General features: G+C 48.9%; 1 protein-coding gene across 2 annotated transcripts in view; it reads left to right on the top strand.

Moving 5' to 3' along the window:
* Clip2 (CAP-Gly domain containing linker protein 2) overlaps positions 1-12,151 on the top strand; it is a 63,219-nt gene that overhangs the window by 3,766 nt on the left and 47,302 nt on the right. The gene's annotated exons all lie outside the window — the stretch shown is intronic.

Below are 12,151 nucleotides of genomic sequence, written 5' to 3'. Positions count from 1 at the left end.
CTCCTGCCCCCTCCCTCTCACTCTTCTTCTCCCTCTCACCCCCTCTGTCTCCCCCTCCCTCTCTTCCATTCCTTCTCTTTCCCTCTCCCTCTTTCCCTCTTCTTCTCCCTCTTTCTCTCGCGCTCCCTCCCCATCTCCCTCCCCCTTTCTCTCTTCTTTTTCCCTCTCTACCTCTCCCTTCCTCTCTCCCTCTCTTTCTCCCTCTCTCTATTTCCCTCTCTCCCCTCTCTCCTTCTTCCTCTCCTTCTCTCTCTTCCTCTCTCTCTCTCATCAGCTGGCCAGACTCTGTATGCCTCCACTAAGGTCGCCTCAGTTCTCTTCATAAGCTGTAAGTAGGGGGCATCTTCTGTTGAACCCAGCTGTTCTGGAAGGGACACCGAATTAGAAGAGGGACCCTTTGATACCCTGTTGTTGGGAGTTTCTGTCCTTTTGACATGGGAATCTCATGTAGCACAGGCTGGCTTCAAACCTGCTCCATACTGGAGGCTAGTCTCAACTTCTGAGTGTCCTTTCCAGGTTCTGGGATTGTAGGTGTGCATGCATGTGTGTGTGGATGCATGCGTGCGTGCAAGCATTTGGGTAGACATGAGTGTGTAGAGGCTTGGGGTTAGCTCTGCCTTCCTCAGCCCCTGTGCATTTCGTTCCGTGTGGGTGTGGATGGGTGTGTATACGCTTGGGCGCATAATGGAAGTCAGAGGACAACTTATTGGGATCCATTTTCTGTTTCTGAGAAATGGACGCCAGGTATTAAAATCAAATGACCAGACTTGGTGGCAAGCCCTTTTACCTACTAAGCCATCTTGCTGGCCCTTCACCTTATTTTTTTGAGACAGGGTATCTCACTTAACTTAGACCTCACTGACTCAGTGAGGCCGGCTTGCTATCAAGCCCCAGAGCTCCTCCTGTCTCCATCTTTCTAATACTGTAATTACAGGCACGCACTGCCTTTTGATGTGGGTGATGGGGATCTGAACTCTAGTCTTCATGTTTGTACGGCAAGCGATTTACTAAGGGAACCATCTCTGTAGCTCCACTGTGCCTGGTCTTCTTTGTCCCGGGGAATCAGAGCCTCATTCAGTTAAGAAAAAGGAGGCTCTTCAGTTACATTTATTTATTTCCTTAAATGAATTTATGGTGTGTGTGCGTGTGTGCGCACGCGCGCGTGTGCATCTGTGAAGACCATGGAACAACTTTTGGGAGTTGTTTCTCTTTCGACTATGTGGATACCAGGGGTTGAAACGAGGTCATTAGGCTTAATAGCCAGTACTTTCCCCTCTGAGCCATCTCACAGTCTTGCTGGCTCCAAAAGGATGTTTCAGAGTAGGTGGAAATAAGACTTAGTCACTGAAGAATTGCAGGGAGTCCAGGCCACCTGGACCAGGAAGCTGGCTGGCAGCCACCCCTTCTGTTTCTTTCTGGATGCTGGTTTCATTTTCTCTACCGTCTTGCCTCCGTCCCATCTCTCCTTGACTCACGAGTTGTAGCCTGCTCCAGTGTGACTGTTATAGATGCTGGTTTCAGCTCCTGTTCATAGACCCCTCCTGGTGGCATCCCCCTTAATCCTGGGTTGCCAGAGAGACCAAGTAAGGGGGCTACCCCCATCTCCTTAGTTGGTGGTTGACTGCGGCTGGGAACAGCTGGTATAATTTATCTATCAGGCAAGTTTTGGGTGCCTGAAGTTGTATGCGCATGTACGTGCCTGCGTGCGTGGGTGTGTATAAACAACTAGGGCGTGGCTATGCATAGGAGCTGGTGGTCTGATAGGGGAGGCAGAGCCATGGACACCTTACCATCCTGGTACTAGATAATGTCTGGTGCTCCTGTCCTCAGCACTGTGGGTTAGCCTCAAGGAACTTAAGGATGCGACCTTCTGTGTAAACTGTGTCCTGGGCCAGGTTGAGAGAAGACCCTCTTTTCCCAAGATCTGGCGACTGGGGGTGGGTGAGTCTAGTTCCAGCACCCTGTGTTTTCTGTGGCCCCAGAGCCTCTCTCCCTTGATCCTGCCTGGTCCTCACAGTGAAACACGGACTGTAATTGATGCCTTCAGAAGTGCCTAGAAAGGTTAATGAACTGCTGTCTTCTGAGCAGGATGCAGAAGAGGCCGGGAGGAATCAACATAAATACAGGGCTGTGTGCTCTCTCCTGCCCTACCCTCGTCTCCTCCCTAGAGTCTTGCACAGTTAGGCAGGTGCTCTACAGCTGACCCACACTTCTTGCACTAGAGGATTCTAGGTAGGCACCCACCACTGTTCTGTGCCCCTAGCCTCTCTCTGGCGTATTTGAGGTACCACTGAAGCACACCTCCGGCCCTGATGAGGGTCATTTAATTTTTTATCTTTTTTCTTTTTCCAAAAAAAGTGATTTATTTATTTTTATTTCATGTGCATCGGTGTTTTGCCTGCATGTGTGTCTGTGTGAGAGTGTCAGATTACCTGCAGCTGGATTGCAGACAGTTGTCAACTGCCATGTGGGTGCTGGGAATTGAATTCGGATCCTCTGGAAGAGCAGTCACTGCTCTTAACCTCTGAGCCAGCTCTCCACCCTGTAATATGTTTTTTTTTTTTCTCTTATGTATGCGGATGTTTTGCCTGCGTGCATGCCTGTGCACTAGATTTATGGAGTACCCACAGAGGCCAGAAGAGAGCGTCAGAGTCCCTGAAAGTAGAGTTAACAGTTGTGAGCCACTGTGTCTACGCTGAGAATCTAGCCCAGGTCTTCTGGAAGAGCAGACAGCACTCTTAACCACTGAGACATCTCTCCGGTTCCTTTGTCTGTTTTTAGTTTTTTTTTTTGTTTTGTTTGGTTTTGAAACAAGGTTTCACCTCACCCAGGTTGGTCTCAACCTCTCTGTGTAAGGCAGGATGAGTTTGAGCTCTTGATCCACCTACTATTTGCAGGCATTTACCTGTGTGTGAGGCCGAGCCTGTGTGGTCCTGGGGATAGAATCCAGGACTTTGTGTAGGTTAAGCAAGGACGGTACCAGCTCCCTCCCACCCGGAGATTTCTGGGTTCTTGAATGGAGCAGTTTTGAGCCACTTGCCTGGTGCTGTCCTAGGTCCTGAGACACAGACTGGGAATACTATTTGCAAAAGCTCGATCCCGCCCCTCTGCTCTCCCTGAGAAGTGGGAGAAGGCATTCAAGGACACTGGGTACCACTTTGCAGAAAACCTGGGCATGAGTAAAACAGTACATGCGTGTGGTGGGTGCTTGGCACGCAGCCTCCATTGGTAGTCAGGATGAGGCTGCCTTTTCGGGAGCATCGGTAGATCGTACTGACTCAGATGTCTTCCTGGTGATGTCTGATCCACTGTATTTTGTGTGTCTCTTCCATTCTTCCCACCCACTTCAGTATCACTGGGTTTTAGTTTCAGATGTGTGGGCGGTACCCTTGACCTGCTTTGCTGGCAAGTTCTTTCTCCTGGCTGCCCCATCTTAGTCCTTCCTTTGTCTGGCTGGGCTCTCCCATGCTATTCCAGGGCCAGACCCCAGCATCCGTTGTCTCTTCCTTCCTGTCTCTCGCCTGCTCAGGACATTGCCAGCATGGGAGAGGATCCGGGATGTTGACACAGAAGCTTGCTGCAGGGAAGTGAGGCACAGAGGATGGTCCTCGCTCTGTGCAGTACCACTGTACCACACTGACCTCTCTTCCCCTCCCCTCAGGGGAAGCCAGAGCCCTGTGGGAGACACAGAGGACAGAGATCCACAGGGCACAGGTCGCTCGTTCACAGCTGGGCAGTCTGATGGTACCAAGTCCAGAACCCAAGGAATTACCTGTGATTTTGTCATTTATTCTGTCACTGTAATCCTAGTTAGATATAGACAGATATTTTAGAAAGAATAGTTTTGACTGTGTGTGTACAAGTGTGTGATACGTACATGTTTAGGTGGACGTGTGATGTGTGTGTCTATGGAGACCAGAAAGCCTTTAGGAATCTCTTTCCATCTTTTTTTTTTTTTTTAAATATTATTAAATTTATTGGGCCTTAAGAGTTAAATCAGCAGTTAGGAAATTTAAAGCTCTTGCTGAGGACCCAGGTTCCGTTCCCAGCACCAACATGGTGGTTCCCAACCATCCATTATTCCAGTTCTACACTCATGGGACCCAGTACCCCTTTCTGACTTCTATGGGCACTAGACATACATGCGATACACGTATGTACGTACATACATACATACATACATACAGGTAAAACTCTTACATGAAATAAATGAATCTGATATAAGTTTAAAGAGTTATTTGTTATTATTTTGGGTTTTTTTTTTTGAGAACTGTCCATGCTCTTTTTTAAAAATGTATTTTTATTTTATGTCTGTTGGTGTTTTGCCTGTACATATGTCTGTGTGGGGGTGTCAGAAGTCATGGAACTGGAGTTACAGACTTCTCTGAGCGGCCATGTGGGTGCTGGGATTTGAACCTGAGTTCTCTGGAAGAGCAGCTAGTGCTCTTAACAGCTGAGCCATCTATCCAGCTTAATTTTAACAAAAAAAAAAAAAAAAAAAAAAAAAAAAAAAAAAACACCCAAATTATTATTACTCTATGTGTGTGATCATGCCTGATGTGTGTGCATGTGTATACTCCCACGTGTGCGTGCCTATAAATACACCATAATGTATTTTTGGAGGTCAGAGAATTGCTCTGTGGAATTGCTTCTCTCCCTCCACCTTTGCACCGGTTCTGGGAATTGAACTCAGTTTGTCAGGTGTGTGCAACAAAAGCATTTATTCTCTGAATCATCTCACTGGCCTGCCAGGTAGTTAAACAGAATAAAACAAAACAAAAAAGCCAGGCATGGTGGCCCATGCCTTTAGTCCCAGCATGCAAGAGGCAGACAGAGGCAGGCAGATCTCTGAGTTCAAGTCGAGGCCAGCCTGGTCTACAGAGTGAGTTCCAGGATAGCCAGGGCTACACAGAGAAACCCTGTCTTGAAAACAAAACAAAACAACCCAAACCAAAACTGTTTAGCTGTATGTTTTAGTATAGTCCTGCCTGCGACACTGGAGAGTCTGAGGCAGGAGAATGTTCAAAGCCAAACTGGGCTGCACTGCAGAGACTTGTTTCTCAATAAAGAAAAGTCTTTATAGTGATCTATAACCTTACATACAAAAGCTCACTTGGACCCCCTGTCCATAATCCTAGCACTCAGGAGGCGGGGCCAGGAAGGATCAAGATTTCAAACAGTCACATCAAAGAGTGCTGGGACTAACGGGGTGTGCCATCATGCCTGGCTTGTTTTGTTTTGTTTGTTTTAACTACCTGGCCAGCTGGTGAGATGGTTCCAAGAGTAAATGTGTTTGTTATGCAAACTGGCAACCTGAGTTTAACTTACTCTGGGCTACACGAAACAGTGTCTCAAAAAAAAAAAAAAAAAAAAAAAGAAGTACACTGGAGAGATGGCTCAGTGGTTAAGAGCACTGGTTGTTCTTCCAGAGGACCTGGGTTCAATTCCTGGCTCTCACATAGTAGGTTCCAACTATCTGTAACTCTAGTTCTGGAGGATCTGACACCCTCACACAGACATATGTGCAGGCAAAACACCAATTCACATAGAATAAAAATAAATAAACAAAAACAACACCCTCCCCCTTGGGTGGTGGTACATTTTATCAGTTGGAGGCCAGCCTGATCTACGTGACTTTCAGGAGATCCAGGGCAACCTAAAGAGACCCTGTCTCACAAAACAAAAAGCAAGCAAGAAACCAAAATAAACACCAAAGCTGGCGGTTGACTGGGGGGGCTGTCCGCTGTTGGTCTGACTTTCCTGCTTGGTTGTGTGAGCAGTTTGGTCTTCTCAGTTTCATCCACTCCCACCCTGAAGTCGTATCTCCATAGAGTCTACTTGCTGCCCCACCTTGGCTTGGAGGCCCTCCCAGAGCCTTTCGCTGGTCTCGGCTGCTGTCCCTCTCCTCTCCACATGGTGGTAGTTAGGCCTCCTATCTGGGAGTCTAAAGACCCCAACCAGGTTCTTTATCTCCGTTCTTTTCACACTTGGCAGGGGTTACACAACTGTGCAAGGCGTGGACCTGGCTGTTCCCAGCATCCTGCTGGCCCTGGTAACCAGGGGAGAGAGAGGGGAGGAGGGTGGGGACAGGGATCCAGGCAGATGGACTCCATCTCTCCCGATGTCCCAGGCCTGAGGCACAGCTGGTTTAGCGCTTGGACTTTGGTTTTTGCCTGGAAGTTGGCAAGACTCACAGGGAGGGGCCGACCGTCCTAGACTCACCCTTGGCTGGTCTTTGGCTGGGAGGTCATGGACTCGGGTGGCCTCTCAGTGACCCACAGAAAGCTGCTCATGTTCCCTGACCCTCAGCCAGATGCAGTTAGAATGGTGTCCTGGGCCCTTAATCTCAGCACTGGGGAGAAAGAGGCAGGAGGATAGAGAGATTGAAACCAACTTGGGCTGTATATCAGATACGGAAAAGAAGGGGTTCAGGTTGGCTCTGCAGGTAAGGGGTTTGCTGCCAAGCCCAATGACCTGAGTCCGACCCCTGGAGACTTCTTGTGGAAGGAGAGAAATGACCAAATGATCCTCCCCACCAGTTGGCACCCTTCATGCACAGGGCATGCATGTACCCCTCCCCCCATAATTTTTTTTTTTTAAAGAAGAGGCTGGAAATGTCTGGTGTCAGTAGTAGTTAGCACCCTTATCGAGGGAATATCTTCTGGCCGAAGTACCCAGTGAATGAGCCAGGGCCAGCAGCTGGCTGGAGTTCTGGGCCAGGGTGCCTACATCCTGATGCCCTCCTCCCTGCCCCGGGGCCATATTACCTCATAGGAGTTGGGCTCCCTCTTGCTCTACTTGGCACTGTTCCCCTCTCTAGTCCACTACCGATTCACTGGGTCAGAATCCTGGGCCCTGTCCCCTACTGTCCTGTGGTTGGTCACCTCCAGGCAGCTGAAATGGAAACCCTGGGACAGCTCGGGTTTCTTTCCAGTACGTGGCAGTTGAGGACAGCACAGAGGGGCCTGTTGCTTCTGCTAGACCCGAGTTGCCAGACAATGCTTGTGTGAATAGTGTCACCAGAGAGTTGTGACATGGGCCTCCTGACCTCTGTCAAGTATCTGGGATACTCCTGGGGTTACAAGCTTCCCAACTCAGGCACCTGCACTCCACCCACCCCCCAGGCAGCCATGCTTAGACCCCGGTTTTCTTTCTTTTCTTTCTCTCTTTCTCTCTCTCTCTCTCTCTCTCTCTCTCTCTCTTTCTTTCTCCCTCTCTCTTTCTTTCTTTCTCGATTTCATTCTTTCTTTGAGACAGAATTTTTCTATGTAGCTCTGGCTGTCCTGAACTAATTCAGGCTGGCCTCAAACTCAGAGATCCACCTGCCCCTGCCTCCCAAGCGCTGGGATTAAAATTGGTTTTCTAGCCCAGGCTAACCTCAGACTCACTATGTAGCCGAGGATAACCCTGAACTTCTGATCCTCCTGCTCCGCCTCCCTACTTTTAAGATCACAGGTGTGCCAGGCCGGTGGTGGCGCAGGCCTTTAATCCCAGCACTTGGGAGGCAGAGGCAGGTGTATTTCTGAGTTCAAGGCCAGCCTGGTCTACAAAGTGAGTTCCAGGACAGCCAGGACTACACAGAGAAACCCTGTGTTGAAAAACCAAAAAAAAAAAAAAAAAAAAAAAAAAGATCACAGGTGTATACAACCTGGTTTAGGAGTGCAGGGGATCGAACCCAGGGCTTCCTGCATACTAGGCAAGCCCTCTCCCAACCCAGCTACACTCCAAGCTGGTTTATTATTTTACTTTCATTTTATTACATTTTTAGCATGTGTATGTATCAGTTCCGCCCTTCTACCACGTGGGCCCTGGGGATCCAACTCAGGACATCGGGTTTGGTGGCAATTGTCTGAACCTGCTAGGCCATTCTGCCCAACCTAGAACTAGAAATCTCTCTTCCTCTGCCTGTTCTGTGCTGAAGTCACTGCGAGCTGACCGAGCTGACCGTGGCTGCTACCTGCATCCCAGTAAAGGTGATAACCCCTGGGACTGTCACATGGCTTCATGTCCTCAGGCGTCTTGCAGACTAGGTTTAGACCTCAGGTTCTCACGTCATGGCCTCGGCCGTCAGCTGCACGGTGGCCAGAGGCCAGTGTGTCACCATGTCACAGCTTTCCCAAGTCCTCCCCCCACCCCCAACCAGTTCTCTGTCCCAGAGCCCAGCTGAGTCACAGAGGGCCAGCTCAGCCCTTTACCTCCTCCCCTCTTCCTGCTACCATTCTCCCCTCCCCCTCCCCTTTCCGGTCCCCTCCAGTCCCCTGGCTGGGGTAGCCAGGACTGGCTGAATGCTGGCTTGGTTCCTTTCTGCCTGCTCCATGCTTTCCTTTGTTAGTTGAAGCAAGCAGGCGCTGTCCCCCAGAGGTCAGGGTCTTGGAAATGTTGTTTTAGGGCAGGGCCACCAGGCTAGGAGGTAGGGAAGAACCAGCCCTGGGGCCAGTTCAATCATGGCTGCAACACTGTCACTCGGATGGAATCTGTGAAATTAATTTTATCTTTCCAGCTCCTGGTCCTATAAGTATGCATTCTTTCTAAACACTGCATTACTCATTATCTTTACAAGGGAGCACATGTGTGCTGCATGCACATGGGGAGGACTGTTTACTGGGGTTGTTCTTTCTTACCACGTGGGACCTGGGGATTGAACTCAGGTCCTCAGGCTTGGCGGCAAGCTCCTTTACCTTCTGAACCATCTCACCAGACCTCTGTCCTTTCCTTTTCTTCTCTCTCTTCCCTCCCTCTTTCTTCCCTTCTTTATTTCCCTTTTTTAAACTAAATCCCTCCATCCATCCTTCACTTTCTCTCCTTTCTTCTGTCTACATGTGTGTGTGCACATGCCTGCAACTATGTGTGTATGTGTGTGTGTGTGTGTGTGTGTGTGTGTGTGTATTCCCAATGCACATGTATGCATCTATGTGTGGATGGTTTTTCACTGCCCTGAGGATCACCAAGTAGGACAAGTTGGCTGTCCAGGGAGCTCCAGGGAATCCACCTATCTCTGCCTTCCTGGCACTGGCTTTGAATGCATGTGTCACTATCTTGGTCACTTGCTATGACGAGACACCCTGACTCCTATGAAAGTAAACATTTAGCTGGGGCTGGCTTACAGTTTCAGAAGTTTATAGTTCATTATCCTCATGGCGGGAGGCAGGCATGGTGCTGAAGGAGCTGGGAGGTGCATCCTGGTTCAGAGAGAGAGAGAGAGAGACAGACAGACAGACAGACAGACAGACAGTGAGTGGAGTCTGGTATAGGCATTGAGACCTCAAAGCTCACCCTCCAATATAACCTTATTTTTTTAAACCTTATTTTTAATGATGGTCCTTAAATATTTAACCTCTCTTTTAGCCCACCTCCCACCAGAGTTAGTGGAAAAGAAAGGATACCAGGGACATGGAACAGTTTAGAAAGGTCCTTTGGAGCTACGCTCTGTGTTGTGTGGAAATCGCCAGTTGAGTTCACAGGTCAGCAGCAGCAGTTTGAAACATTTACAAATACTTTGCAGATACATCAGCAGTCTAAGGAGTAGAATCAGGTTAGCAAATGTGGATTGGATTAGCGGTGGTAGCACTACCTAGCAGAGAAGTCAGGCCTCAGCCTCGGCACAAGTCAGCAGGAGGGACCAGGGAGGAAGGCCAGGAAAAGTTCTCAGCTGTGGCTCTCTCAGCAAAGTGAAGATCAGCAAAGGTGCATTACACAGCGAGTTCTATAAGCAAGCGTAGCTCAGTCTCCTCTCCTGTCTATCAGGTACTCCCTCTAAACATCACGTGTCTTCTACGGGTCTGTCTTGCCTTAACACATGTGTCTGTCTCAACTGACACCACTCTGTCAATCCACCCAAGTCCACGAAGCAGCAAGAAACTGCCGCACAGCACACCAGAAATTTTTCCGGTGCGTTTCTGTCTATGGAGTCCCGACAAATGGAGTTTAACTACACAGTGTAAGGTGGACCAATCAACACATGCCTGTAGTTAGCCAAGGATCTCTCATCGTGTGTCCTTTCACATGCTTGCTTTAGCAGAACAAGCTTTTCTCCTGTGTCTGCTTCAGCCAAACGTTCCTTCAGGATCTGCCTTAACCTTTCACCTGGGTCCACTTCAGGAAAACACTCCTTCACGTGTTTGCCCCAGCAAAACACCACCCAACACAACTGACTTTCCAAAGAACCACTTTCCACTTCGCCCCAGTGACACACTTTCTCTCTCTCTCTCTCTCTCTCTCTCTTTTTTTTTTTTTTTTTTTTTTTTTTGAGACAGGGTTTCTCTGTATAGCCTTTGGCTGTCCTGGAACTCACTCGGTAGACCAGGCTGGCCTCGAACTCAGAAATCCGCCTGCCTCTGCCTCCCAAGTGCTGGGATTAAAGGCGTGTGCCACCACTGCCCAGCTTGACACACTTTCTCTAACAAGGCCACACCTTCTAATCCTTCTAATCCTTCTCAAATAGGGCCACTCACTGAGGGTGAGGCATTCAAATATATGAGTTATGGGGTCCATTCCTATTTAAACCGCCACAATCCTCATGCCTGACTCTTCACCATGAGCTCTGGGGATTGACTTTCCCTCCTCATGCTTCTGCAGCAAGTACTGTGCTGACTGAGCCATTTCTCCAGCCCTCTTTCCTAAGACAGGCCCTCCCTGTGGAATGTAGGCTAGCCTAAAGCTCCATCCTCCTGCCTCAGCCTCCTATGTGCTGTGATGACAGATGTCACCTAACACTCAGCTGTTTCTGAACTTTTATGATCTGTGACTGTTCTACTTGTGAGATGCCTGCTGCTTCTACAGCAGACTTGAACATAGCCAGACCACATCTGTACAAGGCGTGTGGCATACAGTGGGTTCAGTACTGTGCGTTGTAGGTGCAGCCGGTTTTTCACACAGTAGGTTTCTTGGGATCATCAACAATGGCAGGTTTTAGGGTTTTTGCAGTGATCGGAGGGCCAATGGTGGTGGCGCACGCCTTTAATCCCACCCAGCACTTGGGAGGCAGAGGCAGGCAGATTTCTGAGTTCGAGGCCAGCCTGGTCTACAGAGTGAGTTCCAGGATAGCCAGGGCTATACAGAGAAACCCTGTCTTGAAAAACCACAAAAAAAAAAAAAAAAAAAAAAAAAAGGTTGCCTTGGAGGAGGAGAAAAGAGCAGGCAGGGAAGGCACTGGCTATACACAGGGGCATAACAACGCATGCATGTAGAAAGATTATGCAACTTGTGGTAGCAGTGGCAATGCATCACGTGTAGGTGAGGTGCACCTGGTAGAGAAAAACTTCAAGTAGCCCATTCTGACAATGTAGGCATGGGATCTAGTTATTCTGACAATGTAGGCATGGGATCTAGTTATTCTGACAATGTAGGCATGGGATCTAGTTATTCTGACAATGTAGGCATGGGATCTAGTTATTCTGACAATGTAGGCATGGGATCTAGTTATTCTGACAATATAGGCATGGGATCTAGTTACTCTGAGGTTGAGGCAGGAGGATGATAAGCTCAAGGCCAGCCTGAGCAACTTAGACTATCTCAAATGAAAAAAAGAAAAGAGGGTGTGGGGTGCTGCTCAGCAGTGAAACATTTCCCTAGAATCCCCCAGGAAGGGGTAGATCTTCCCCCACCCCCTGTGTGCGCGCGCGCGCGTGTGTGTGTGTGTGTGTGTGTGTGTCTGTGTGTGTGTGTGTGTGTGTCTGTGTGTGTGTGTGTTTCTCTTTTATCTCCCTTTCTCCTTCTCCCACCCTCTCATTCTTGGTTTTTTGAGACAGAATTTTTATGTGTACCCCGAATGACTTCAAACTTGCAACAATCCCCCTGCCTCAGGCTCCTGAGTGCTGGGATTACAGGAATGAACTGCTGCCAGCTTTTTTTTTTTTTTTCTCCTTTTAGATCCTCTCTGGTGAGGGTGGTGATCCCGTTTAGATAGGTGTGGGCCAAACAAGCAAGTGGGGTTAATGGAGGCCAGGTTGACTCTGTGCTGCCTTCTGTGGTGGCCTGGCTCACCAGCTAGCTGTCCCCGGTGCTCATAGGATAGTTCTTGAAGCATCTTGCAGCCACACCCAAGCAGCCCCAAAGTGAAGATCTCAGCTCTCTCTGTAAATGACACAGTATGGTGAAGCTTGGAGAATCACACACTTGTAACCACCACTCAGGAGGCTGGGATAGGATTGGA

Source organism: Arvicanthis niloticus, chromosome 24 (genome assembly GCF_011762505.2).
Source record: "Arvicanthis niloticus isolate mArvNil1 chromosome 24, mArvNil1.pat.X, whole genome shotgun sequence".
Taxonomy (NCBI): domain Eukaryota; kingdom Metazoa; phylum Chordata; class Mammalia; order Rodentia; family Muridae; genus Arvicanthis; species Arvicanthis niloticus.
This window is presented reverse-complemented; position numbering and strand designations above follow the sequence as displayed.